Source organism: Triticum dicoccoides, chromosome 4B, assembly GCF_002162155.2.
Source record: "Triticum dicoccoides isolate Atlit2015 ecotype Zavitan chromosome 4B, WEW_v2.0, whole genome shotgun sequence".
Classification (NCBI taxonomy): domain Eukaryota; kingdom Viridiplantae; phylum Streptophyta; class Magnoliopsida; order Poales; family Poaceae; genus Triticum; species Triticum dicoccoides.
In genome coordinates this window covers 507,340,650-507,354,568 of record NC_041387.1, presented here as the reverse complement: position 1 = coordinate 507,354,568, position 13,919 = coordinate 507,340,650, and the positions used below count along the sequence as shown (strand labels likewise).

At 40.0% G+C, this 13,919-nt stretch overlaps 1 long non-coding RNA gene across 1 annotated transcript; it reads right to left on the bottom strand.

The window, feature by feature from the left end:
* Window positions 1-1,343: 1,343 nt before the first annotated feature.
* On the bottom strand, window positions 1,344-4,656 carry LOC119291145. The gene is made up of 2 exons (XR_005142232.1): window positions 2,164-4,656; window positions 1,344-1,649 (listed from the first exon to the last, which is right to left on the bottom strand). It is a non-coding gene; the product is annotated as an uncharacterized LOC119291145 (long non-coding RNA).
* Window positions 4,657-13,919: the final 9,263 nt, after the last annotated feature.

Here is a 13,919-nt window from a genome sequence, read left to right as displayed (position 1 = left end):
CTTTTATGGATTTGGCTTTATCCTAATGCGGAATTAAACTAACAAATACTTTTCAAGCACAAATCCTAAATATGCTAGGCTCAACTAAGTGCACCAACAACCTATGCTAAACAAGATAGGCACTTAAGGAAACTAGCAAGCACAAACTATATCACAAGATATGGAAACGCAGGAACAACTAAGCAATTCAACTAGCACAAGATATATCAAATGAGCAAGTATGAATTGCGGAAAGTAAAGGGTGTGGGTATGAGATAACCACACGTGAGTCGGGGATGCAGATTTATCCCGAAGTTCACACTCGTGAGAGTGCTAATCTCCATTAGAGCGGTGCCGAAGCCAAAGCTCTGGGGCGTCACCAAGTGACTCACCATATTCTCCCTTCGGAGTCACACCTAACAGATGAGCCTCAGCTCACTCGGGGTTGGTCTTGAAGGCTACCACCACACCTTTACAAACTTCTCTGGAGCACACCACAACCATGGAAGCTTCTGGAGGAACTTGACCACTTAGGCCACTTCGCACCCTTTCCCGGAGCACACCATAAAAGGAATCTTTCGAAGGAACCTTGGCCACCTAGGCCTCTTCACAAACTCCTCACAGATATCACCAAACAGTCTAGAAGGCGAAGCCTCCAAGAGTAATAAACTCATGGGCTCTCACTCGAACAAATCGATGCTGGGAGCTCAAACCAATGCAACAAATGCAATGCAAGGTCAAGCAACAAATGCTCAGCTCACTCTCTCAATCTCACAAGATGCAACTCAAGAAAGTGTGAGATTGAAGAGAGGGGATGCAATGGAGGAAATCAACAAATGACTCCAAGATCCATCCACAAATCCCCCTTCACTTAGAGGGGAGATAGGGGTTTGGGAGAGGTGGTAAGAGGCTCAAAATAATGTTTAGAATGTGTGTGAACCAACCCCAAACCACTATTAGAATCAACGAATTTACCTAGAGCCAAATACCTAGGTAAAAGCCTAAAAACTCTAGGTAAAGTCTTTACCTAGAGATTCCCCTACGTAAAGGGTTGTAGGTGACGTATAGCCGGGAAAGAAGGCTTACCCTAGGGCACTTTGATCAGCCCTAGGGGAAGTTACTTTACCTAGGGGCATGTACTCTAGGGAAATTAAATCTTATACTATGTCTTATATGCCAACATGGAAGGAAAGCATCCCTAGCTTGGGCCAAATTATGCCTTAAGGAAAGCTTGTGGGCCCTATTTCTGGTTCATTTCAGTTGCAATTTGGAATATATTAATTTAGATTTGTATCAACAATTTACGTAAAATAGGAACGCATTGTCACAAACAACCACAACTAAAGTCCCAGCCAAAATCTGGATAGGATACGTCATAACTCAAATCATTCATAAATCAGCAGATATTCAGCATCCAATGTATTCATACCAGCCATCAATCCAAAGAAAGGCTAGATTAAGTTGCTAAATGAGGAAAACACTTCAATCGACATTTACAATCTGCTATGGACTAGATCACATATCAACTAGAGTTTCTACAGAAAAACAATTCAGTCAGCATGTTAATTAACTGGACACACAACACAATGTTGGCTTTTGAGATGTATACGCTCCAAACATCGACTGATCACTTGCATCAAGTTGTCGATCCTAAGTCTTGAGAGGACCATCTGAGCTCACAGCATGTGGTTGAAAAATGGTTACAAGGTTAGCAATTCGCTAAAATATCAAAAGATTATTTTGCAGCATACATAAGAACACAAAAGTATGCATCATATTAATAGTAGCACAACAAGAGAGAAGCATGACATACATATATATAGGCCTTGATTAGAACGAGTATAGTTAGATGATAAAGTACATTATTGAAACTTGATGAAACAACATGGTCAAACGTGTAGCAATAATCCGACTAATAAATTGCCAGTAGAAACAATGAAAAACTAATGAAAGCCAAGCAAAATCAAGGACTATAAAGCATCCCAACAAGTAAAAAATCATAGTAAACTGTTAAACTGTTGGAGTGTGACACAATATCAGACAACTTTTTGTTGGAAATGAAACACTTGCAGAAGTTATATCGATTCAAGGTGCAGTCATACAGATTAAGTGTGCACCAAGAAGAAACAAACTTGAGTAACAAACCAAGTCCCCGACACACCAAGTAAAGTGGCAGGTTCCTACCCGAAAAATGCAGTGAAGTCAGCAACACACCAAATGACCTAAATAGCCTTTGCCGTCGTGGCCTCCTCCCCTTTCATCTTTTTATCCCATCTACATTTTTGAAGAAATACCAATGCGAGCAAACAAGGACGATGAAGAACCAGTCACATGTTCCTTTTAAAGGTATGCCAAAATTCCATGACTGAAACTACAGACAAAACTGATGAAAAAGACGCATAACACTAAAACTACTGACCAAACTGAAGAAAATGAATTACTAAATATGATTCTTATTCCCCTGGCCACCGCGATATGGGGCTGAAGACAACAAGCACTAAATGAATAAAGACGGAGAAAATGCTAGATAGAGACAAAGACTGAGAATTAAATTGACAACACCCCAAACTGAAAATTTAAACTTAAAAAGAAAAACTAAACTGGGATAAGACTGAAAATGAACAAAAAAACTAGATGAAGTGACAATTGTGCAAACTTATAGAAGAAATGACATCCATAATTCCGTGCTCGTGCAACTCCAGCTTATGTTATATAAAGGTTCAATTAAACCCTCAGAGTTTTTAAAAAAAATGTAAGCAACAAAAATGACATATATACTCGCTGTACAAGCTTAAGGACCGAGAAATAGGGGCATGCATGACAAAAAAAGCTTGGGAAAGATATAGAGAGACAATAAAATAAGATGGAACACCTCAAACTGTGATTCAGGGTGGTGCTTGTACCAAATTGCTGCAGATTTTCATATGCGCGGAATGTAACACAAGACTACAAGATTTCATGGACACCATGAATCAAAAATACATCTACTGCCTAAATATATGTAGCATACTATTTTTACAAGATAGCATGACTTTCACAATACAAAAATTGAGCACATGGTAGCATTTTAATTCCATCTAGACACATAAAAATCACCACAAAAATGCCATATCACATAGCATTGTTGTTACCTTCTTTTTAATTGACTGCTGCAGAATTGTAAATCTTGACTCCTATGAAATTGAAACAGAGGAAAAGGGATTAGGAATTGACTGCTGTAGATTTGCAAAACTAAACCCAGATTAACCTAGAAAAATAGAGAAAAATAGGGAGACCTGCTTTGTGTTCTATGATAGAATGAACTAGAACTAGCAGTTATAAAGGAATTTAATTATCAACACAGATATTTATTTCCATCGCGCAATCCGCATCCTAGCAGCCTGGCTAGAATAGGTTGGGCTCGTCTTATAAGCGAACTTACGAGGCTTTGCACATTGTTGCACAAGATCAACAGTGCAAACACTTGTGATCATAAGACCAGGAAGCAAACGAAGTGCCTATAGTGTTGAATTAAGCTGATTAGAATGGTATGCCAGCAACAGAAGGCATGTTGTATCCACAAGGCCCAGCTGCAGCCTATGTATAGGTTTCACTGATTTTTTATTCAATTGTAGCATCCACTTGTTTACACCCATCTTGTTTAACTCCTAAGGGATTACTGACATGTTGCTTATATTACTGATGCACAAATACTAGAAGACCACGAGAATTACCTAAACTGATAATACTTACTAGAATCCATGTCATTGAGAAGTATCCACTGCCATTGTTCATATATTTACTAGAATGTTTCATATATTACTGTTTCCTCACTTGTATCATGACATAGTATGCTAACTTCTCTTCACCAGAAATAAAACTTGGGCTCGGATGGAAAAAATACATTCTACTCCCTCTGTTCCTAAATATTTGTCTTTCTAGACATTCAAATGGACTACAACATACGGATGTATGTAGACATATTTTAGAATGTAGATTCAACCATTTTACTTTGTATGTAGTCATTTGTTAAAATCTCTAGAAAGACAAGTATTTAGGAACGGAGGGAGTAGGGAATATCCGAGCATGTTTGTTACCTACTGATTAACTTCACAACTGTAGTGTCATACAAACTCAAACACTTGCTGATATCGTTTTAGTTACTGCTCAGCAAAACAAAACGAACAGGGATGCAAATAAACCTCACCGGTCAAATGTTCAGGTCCTGGGCGCAGGAGTTTGGGGAGGAAACGACGAAGGGTCTCCGTGAGGGAGGAAGCGACGAAGGGTCTCACCTGTCAAATCTCACCGGTTGTCAGATGGCGGAGGTGGTGGACAGCGGCGTTGGTCAGCGAAGAAGCAGGCACTGGACGTGGGAGGTTGGGGAGGGAGCGGCGAACGGTCTCCACCGGGGAGGAGGACGCTCGTCGGTGGCGGTGGTCGGCGAGAAAGCCGGTTGCGGTGGGGTTATTGGGGGCTGTACTGAATCGGCAGCGAACGACGCGGTCACCATGACGTGAGGTTCGCAGCCCGGTCGACCTCCACGGGCGAGGCCGTCCTGTGACCACAGGCAGCACGGCAAGGTCACCACGATCGGCGAAGAGCGGGTGGGGAGGGGCACAGATCTGCAAGGGGAGGGAGAAGGTGCGGGGTGGGTGGTTCCGGGCAGATATTTTGGACTCTGGCCGCGCTAATTTTCGTAGAAAGGGGAAGGAGACGCGGCCACCTCTCTTTTCCATGCTCACTGCGCACTGGTGATACGTCTTCAATATGTTATTTCAGATTATTTTTGGGACTAACCTATTAACCTAGAGCCCAGTGTCAGTTCTTGCTTTTCCTCGTTTTTGAGTTTCGCAGAAAAGAAATACCGAACAGAGTCCAAATGGAATAAAACCTTCGCGATGATTTTTCGTCGACTAGAAGACAACTAGGAGACTTGGAGATGAAGTCGGAGGAGCCACGAGGTGGCCACAAGGACGGAGGGTGCGCCCGGGGGTAGGGTGCGCCCCCCACCCTTGTGGGCCCCCTGATGACCCACAAGTGTAGGGGATCTATCGTAGTCCTTTCAATAAGTAAGAGTGTCGAACCCAATGAGGAGCAGAAGGAAATGATAAGCGGTTTCAGTAAGGTTTTCTCTGCAAGCACTGAAATAGTAGGTGATAGATAGTTTTGTGATAAGATAAATAGTAACGAGCAAAATTAAATAAAGTAAATATGGTGCAGCAAGGTGGCCCAATCCTTTATGTAGCAAAGGATAAGTCTGGACAAATTCGAATAATAATGAAGGAGTTCCCGAGGACACATTGGGAATTATCGTCAAGTTAGTTTCATCATGTTCATAAGATTCGCGTTCGGTACTTTGATAATTTGATATGTGGATGGACCGACACTTGGGTACTGCACAAACTTGGACAAGCATCCCACTTATGATTAACCCCTATCGCAAGCATCCGCAACTACAAAAAGGAGTATTAAGGTAAACCTAACCACAGTATTAAAAATATGGGTCCATATCAACCCCTAACGAAGCAACGCATAAACTAGGGTTTAAGCTTCTATCACTCTAGCGACCCATCATCTACTTATTACTCCCTATGCCTTCCTCTAGGCCCAAATAATGGTGAAGTGGCATGTAGTCGACGTTCACATAACACCACTAGAGGAGAGACAACATACATCTCGTCAAAATATCGAACGAATACCAAATTCACATGACTACTAATAGCAAGACTTCACCCATGCCCTCAGGAACTAAAGTAACTACTCACAAAGCATAATCATGTTCATAATCAGAGGTGTAATAATATGCATTAAGGATCTGAACATATAATCTTCCACCAAGTAAACCAATAAGTATCAACTACAAGGAGTAATCAACACTACTAGCAACCCACACGTACCAATTTGTGGTTTTAGATACAAGATTGGATACAATAGATGAACTAAGGTTTGAGAGGAGATTGTGCTGGTGAAGATGTTGATGGAGATTGACCCCCTCTCGATGAGAGGATCGTTGGTGATGACGTTGGTGATGATTTCCCCCTCCCGGAGGGAAGTGTCCCCGGCAAAACAGCTTCGCCAGAACCCTAGATTGATTCCGCCAAGGTTCCGCCTCGTGGCGGTGGAGTTTCATCCCGTAAGCTTGCCCCCGAATTTTTCCAGAACAAAACCCTTGATATAGCAGAAGATGGTCGCCGGAAGCCCACCAGGGGGCCCAGGAGATTGGGGGCGCGCCCTATGGGGGGGGCCTGTCTCCTGGATAGGGTGTGGGCCCCCTGGCCTATTTCTTTCGCTCATAAATTCTTAATAAATCTAAAAAGTGGTTTCGTGGAGTTTCAGGACTTTTGGAGTTGTGCAGAATAGGTTTCCAACATTTGCTCCTTTTTCAGCCAGAATTCCAGCTGCCGGCATTCCCCCTCTTCATGGTAAACCTTGTAAAATAAGAGAGAATAGCCATAAGTATTGAGATATAATGTGTAATAACAGCCCATAATGCAATAAAAATTGATATAAAAGCATGATGCAAAATGGACGTATCAACTCCCCCAAGTTTAGACCTCGCTTGTCCTCAAGCGGAAACCGAGATCGAGAAATATGCCCACATGTTTAGAGAAAGAGGTGTCGATAAAAATAAAATACGGACATGAGGGCATCATGATCATTCTAATAACAACAACATATATATAGATTTTGTCATATGATTTCCTATGTTCAAGTAATAAGCAATTCACAATGTCAAGTATGGTTCATAAACTTTATTGGGAACTAACAAACTATAATCTCAGTCATTAAAGCAATTGCAATTTATCGTAACATTAGAAAGAGTCAATAATAGAGCTTTTCAGCAAGATCACATACTCAACTATCTCGTAGTCCCCCATAATTGTTAACACTCACGCAATACTTGTGGTTATAGAGTTTCAGCCGGACACTGAGAAAGATAGGGGCTTATTGTGTTGCCTCCCAACGTATTCACCTTTAGGTGATGTCAACAATAATAGCCTATGCCAACTTACATCCAATTTGATATATGTATCATGACCTTTCAAACACGAGGAGCTCGCCAAAGGATAAAATGAAAAAGTGGAAAGGTGAGGATCACCTTGACTCAAGCATAAAGTAAAAACATAAAGTAAAAGATAAGCCCTTCGCAGAGGGAAGCAGAGGTTGTCATGCGCTTTTAGGGTTGGATACACAAAATATTAATGCAAAAGAATGTCACTTTGTATTGCCCCTTGTATGTGGACCTTTATTATGCACTCCGTCGCTTTTATTACTTCCACAACAAATTCGTACAAAGCTTATTTTCTCTGCACTAATAAGTCATGCATATTTAGAGAGCAATTTTTATTGCTTGCACCGATGACAACTTACTTGAAGGATCTTACTCAATCCATAGGTAGGTATGGTGGACTCTCATGGCAAAACTGGGTTTATGGAAGTTTGGAAGCACAAGTAGTATCTCTACTTGGTGCAAGGAGTTTTGGCCAGCATGAGGGGGAAAGGCAAGCTCAACATGTTCAGAAGGTCACTGACAATATACTTTAACTGAGATGTCGGAAAACATAAACCATTATGTTGTCTTCCTTGTCCAACATCAACTCTTTTAGCATGTCATACTTAATGAGTGCTTCACAATCATAAAAGATGTCCAAGATAATATATCTATATGTGAACCCCTCTTTCCTTATCACTTCCTATTAATTGCAATGATGAACAAGGCTACGTTCATCAACTCTCAACAATTTTTATGCCTCATACTTTCTATGTGTGAAGTTATCACTATCCATAAGATCAACATGAACTCTTTTGTTCTTTCTACTTTCTCAAGATCATAGCAACATAGCAAAGCCCTTGACTCAACACTAATCTTTATTATAGATAGCATACGGACTCACTTACAAAAAGAGATCACAAGAAAACTCAAAACTACTTGAAATCAAAACTTCAAACTAATAGATCAAGATACTACTAAAAGGATTGAACTAAATAAAGCGGTAAAGATAGGAGTGTGATGGTGATACGATACCGGGGCACCTCCCCCAAGCTTGGCAGTTGCCAAGGGGAGTGCCCATACCCATGTGATTATTTCTTCTGAGGTGATGGAGGTGGTGATGATGACGGTGGATAATCGCACATCGAGCGTAAAAGCTCCTCCAACTTGTGGATAATGCCCTTGAGCCCAGCAATATGATCCTTCAACAAAATATTCTCCTGTGTGAGATACTTGTTTTGTATGCGGGCTAACTCAATCATCTTGAAAGCTTCAATCTCTGTTGGAGTGAAAAGGTTAGGTAAAGGGTGAGGGATGCCTTCTTCTTTCACCACCGGAGCTTGAACCTCCATGGCCTTCTTGATCCCTTCACCCTTGTTGATATCCTCTGGTTCCTCTCTCTTCAACTCTATATTCAATAGGCAGGCATCCTTGTCTTCGTTGTTGTAGGAGGGAGAAGTCATGGTGCTCTAATCTGCAATAGGAACAACTCGAAACGAAAACAGAGGATAATTGCATGATACGGTGGTCAAAAACTTCGGGAGTATATATAATGAATTTTTACCGACCAAAATACGTAACATACAAGAAAACGGAGTCCGGGGGCACACGAGGTGCCCACGAGACAGGGGGGCGCGCCCTCCTCTCTCGTGGAAGCCTCGTGTCCCTTTCGGACTACTTCTTTCTTCCTAAAATTCTTAAATAATCCAAAACTGATGAAAATTGCCATTAGAGTTGTTTTGGAGTCGGTATACTTACCGTACCACATACCTATGCCTTTTCGGAGTCTGGAACGTTCTGGAAAGTGTCTCTTATGTACTCCTCTGGGGTTATGGTTTCAATAATATTAGTTTCAACATTGATAGGGTTACCTGAAATATAATGCTTGATTCTTTGACCATTAACCACCCTAGGATTTGTGCCTCCAAAGTTGTTGATTTTTATAGCACTGGAACGGTAGACCTCCTCGATAACGTAGGGACCTTCCCATTTTGAGAGAAGTTTTCCTGCAAAAAATCTTAAACGAGAGTTGAATAATAACACATAATCTCCTATGTTAAACTCACGCTTTTGTATCCTTTTATCATGCCAGCGTTTGACTTTTTCTTTGAAGAGCTTGGCATTCTCATAAGCTTGGGCTCTCCATTCATCAAGTGAGCTAATATCAAACAACCTCTTCTCACCGGCAAGTTTGAAGTCATAATTTAGCTCTTTAATAGCCCAATATGCTTTATGTTCAAGTTTAAGAGGTAAATGACATGCTTTTCCATAAACCATCTTATATGGAGACATACCCATAGGATTTTTGTATGCAGTCCTATAGGCCCATAATACATAATCAAGTTTTTTTGACCAATTCTTTCTAGATCTATTCACAGTCTTTTGCAAAATTAATTTGAGCTCTCTATTGCTCAACTCTACTTAACCACTAGACTGCGGGTGATAAGGAGATGCAATTCTATGATTGACATCGTACTTAGCAAGCATCTTACGGAAAGCACCATGAATAAAGTGTGAACCACCATCAGTCATAAGATATCTAGGGACTCCAAACCTCGGAAAAATTACTTCTTTAAGCATTTTAATAGAAGTGTTATGATCAGCAATACTAGTTGGAATAGCTTCTACCCACTTAGTAACGTAATCAACAACAACTAAGATATGTGTATAACCATTGGAGGCGGGAAAAGGTCCCATATAATCAAAGCCCCAAACATCAAACGGTTCGATAACAAGAGAATAATTCATAGGCATTTATTGACGTCTACTGATGTTACCTATTCTTTGGCATTCATCACAAGATACGACAAACTTACGAGCATCTTTGAAAAGAGTAGGCCAATAAAAACTAGATTGTAGTACCTTGTGTGCAGTTCTATCTCCAGCGTGGTGTCCTCCATAGGATTCATAGTGACACTTGCGTAGGATTTATTCCTGTTCATGCTCAGGCACACAACGTCTAATAATACCATCTACTCCTTCTTTATAAAGGTGTGGTTCATCCCAGAAGTAATGTCTTAAATCATAGAAGAACTTTTTCTTTTGCTGGTATGTGAAGCTAGGCGGCAATGTAATTAGGATAGTCCGCATACCAAGGTGCAGTACGAGAAGCACTGACAACCGCTAATTGTTCATCAGGAAAACTATCATTAATAGGCAGTGGGTCATCAAGAACATTCTCTAACCTAGACAAGTTGTCTGCAACGGGGTTCTCAGCTCCCTTTCTATCAATAATATGAAAGTCAAATTCTTGGAGCAAGAGAACCCATCTAATGAGTCTAGGCTTAGCATCTTTCTTTTCCATAAGATATTTAATAGCAGCATGATTAGTGTGAATAGTAACTTTGGAATCAACAATATAAGGTCTAAACTTATCACATGCAAACACAACTGCTAAGAACTCTTTTTCAGTAGTAGCATAATTTCTCTGGGCAGTATCAAGGGTCTTACTAGCATAATGGATAACATTCAATTTCTTATCGACTCTTTGCCCTAAAACAGCACCTACAGCATAATCACTAGCATCACACATAATTTCAAAAGGTAAATTCCAATCAGGTGGTTGAACAATAGGTGTTGTGATCAAAGCTTTCTTAAGTGTTTCAAATGCTTCTACACAATCATCATCAAAGACAAAAGGAATATCTTTTTGCAATAAATTAGTCAGAGGCCTAGAGATTTTAGAAAAGTCCTTAATGAACCTCCTATAAAAACCGGCATGACCAAGAAAACTTCTTATACCTTTTATGTCCTTGGGACATGGCATCTTTTCAATAGCATCAACTTTGGCTTTATCAACTTCAATACCCCTTTCGGAGATCTTGTGCCCCAATACAATGCCTTCATTAACCATAAAGTGACACTTTTCCCAATTCAGGACGAGACTAGTGTCTTCGCATCTCTGCAAAACTCGATCAAGGTTTCTCAAACAATCATCAAAAGAGGATCCATAGACGGAGAAGTCATCCATGAATACCTCACAAATCTTTTCACAAAAATCGGAAAATATAGCCATCATGCATCTTTGAAAGGTAGCAGGTGCATTACATAAACCAAAAGGCATGCGTCTATAAGCAAAAGTACCAAAAGGGCAAGTAAAAGTAGTTTTAGATTGATCCCCCGCTGACACAGGTATTTGAGAGAAATCAGAATAACCATCTAGAAAGCAAAAATGTGTGTGTTCGGATAGCCTTTCTAGCATTTGATCAATAGAAGGTAAAGGGTAATGATATTTCTTAGTAGCTTTATTTAACTTATGGAAATCAATTACCATCCTATAGCCTGTAATAATTCTTTGCGGGATCAATTCATCTTTATCATTAGGAACAACGGTAATACCTCCCTTTTTAGGGACACAATGGACAGGGCTTACCCATTCACTATCAGCAACGGGATAAATAATACCTGCCTCGAGGAGTTTTAGAATCTCCTTTCTTACCACTTCCTTCATTTTGGGGTTTAATCGTCTTTGAGGATCTCTAACAGGTTTGGCATCTTTCTCCACTGAAATTTTGTGTTGACATAATGTGGGACTAATGCCCTTAAGATCATCCAGAGTATATCCAATAGCAGCTCGGTGCTTCTTCAGAGTTTTCAATAATCTTTCTTCTTCTTTCTCTGAAAGGTTAGCACTAATAATAACAGGATATATTTCTTTTTCATCAAGATAAGCATACTTGAGATTATCAGGTAAGGCTTTGAGTTCAAACACGGGATCACCCTTGGGTGGAGGGGGATCCCCAAGAATTTCAAAGAGAAGATTATGTTTTAGCATAAGTTCTTGTTTAAGGAACACTTCATCTATTTCTTCCCTTTCCTTCATAAACATATCGTTTTCATGGTCTAGCAAATATTGTTCTAATGGATCAATTGGAGGAACAACAATAGAAGCAAGACCAATAATCTCATCCTTACTAGATGGTTCCTTTTCACGAGGTTGTCTACTAAACTTAGCGAAATTAAACTCATGAGACATACCATCTATACCAACGGTGACAATATTCTTTTCACAATCAATCTTAGCACTAGCAGTATGCAAGAAAGGTCTACCAAAAATAATGGGACAAAAATCATCTTGTGGGGAACCGAGAACAAGAAAATCAGCAGGGTATTTAATCTTTCCACACAAGACTTCAACATCTGTAACAATCCCAATAGGTTTAATGGTGTCCCTATTAGCAAGCTTAAAAGTAACATCAATATCTTCTAATTCAACAGGTGTAATATCGTGCATAATTTCTTTATAAAGATCATAAGGTATAGCATTAGCACTAGCACCCATATCACATAAACCATGATAACAATGATCTCCTATTTTAACAGAAATAACAGGCGTGCCTACAACAGGTCTATGTGTCTTAGTATCAGGTCTAGCAATATTAGTAGTTTCACCCACGAAAGAAATAACATGCCCATCTAAGTCTTCATCCAGGAGATCTTTAATCATAGCAATACTAGGTTCAACATTAATTTGCTCAGGAGGTGTATAAGTCCTAGTATTACTCTTATGAACAACAGTCGAAGCTTTAACATGATCTTTTATCCTAACAGGAAAAGGAGGTTTTTCAACATAAGTAGTAGGAATAATAGGATCACTATATGTAATAGTCTTTTCTTCGACTGTAATAGGTGCAACTACTTTCACTTCAACAGGAGGATTATATTTAAACCACTTCTCTTTAGGGAGATCAACGTGAGCAGCAAAAGTTTCACAAAAAGTAGCTACTATCTCAGAGTCAAGTCCATACTTAGAGCTAAATCCACGGAAAGCATCGGTATCCATAAAAGATTTAACACAATCAAACTTAGGTGTCATACCTGACTCCTTACCATCGTCGGAACCCCAATCTTCAGAGTTGCGTTTAATTCTTTCCAATAAGTCCCATTTGAAATCAATAGTCTTCAGCATATAGGAACCAGTACAGGAAGTATCGAGCAGGTTGTGATTATCAAGAGAAAGCCGAGCATAAAAATTCTGAATAATCATTTCTCGAGAGAGCTCATGATTGGGGCATGAACATAACATTGACTTAAGCCTCCCCCAGGCTTGAGCGATGCTTTCTCCTTCGCGAGGCCAGAAATTATATATGTAATTACGATCACGATGAACAAGATGCATAGGATAGAACTTCTAGTGAAATTCCAATTTCAATCGCTTATAATTCCAAGATCTCATGTCATCACATAGCCTATACCATGTCATTGCATCTCCCTTCAAAGATAAAGGGAAGACCTCCTTTTGACAACATCATCGGGAATACCTGCAAGCTTAAATAATCCACGAACTTCATCCACAAAGATAAGGTGTAAGTCGGGATGCAAAGTTCCGTCTCCTGCAAATGGATTAGCTAGCAGTTTTTCTATCATACCTGAAGGAATCTCAAAGTGAATATTTTCATAAAGTTCAGTAGGTTGAGGAACATCTCTTTGCTCCTCTGGTTGGGGTAAAGATACCCCAAACAAGCCACTCAAATGATTAGTTTCCATAGTGACAAGTAACGGAAAATTTCAGCACACTATATAATTGTTTCCTTACCAAGTTCCACTCACCAAGAGCGCTACACTCCCCGGCAATGGCGCCAGAAAAGAGTCTTGATGACCCACAAGTGTAGGGGATCTATCGTAGTCCTTTCGATAAGTAAGAGTGCCGAACCCAACGAGGAGCAGAAGAAAATGATAAGTGGTTTTCAGTAAGGTTTTCTCTGCAAGCACTGAAATAGTAGGTGATAGATAGTTTTGTGATAAGATAAATAGTAACGAGCAAAAGTAAATAAAGTAAATAAGGTTCAGCAAGGTGGCCCAATCCTTTATGTAGCAAAGGATAAGCCTGGACAAATTCTAATAATAATGAAGGAGCTCCCGAGGACACATTGGGAATTATCGTCAAGCTAGTTTCATCACGTTCATAAGATTCGCATTCGGTACTTTGATAATTTGATATGTGGGTGGACCGACACTTGGATACTTC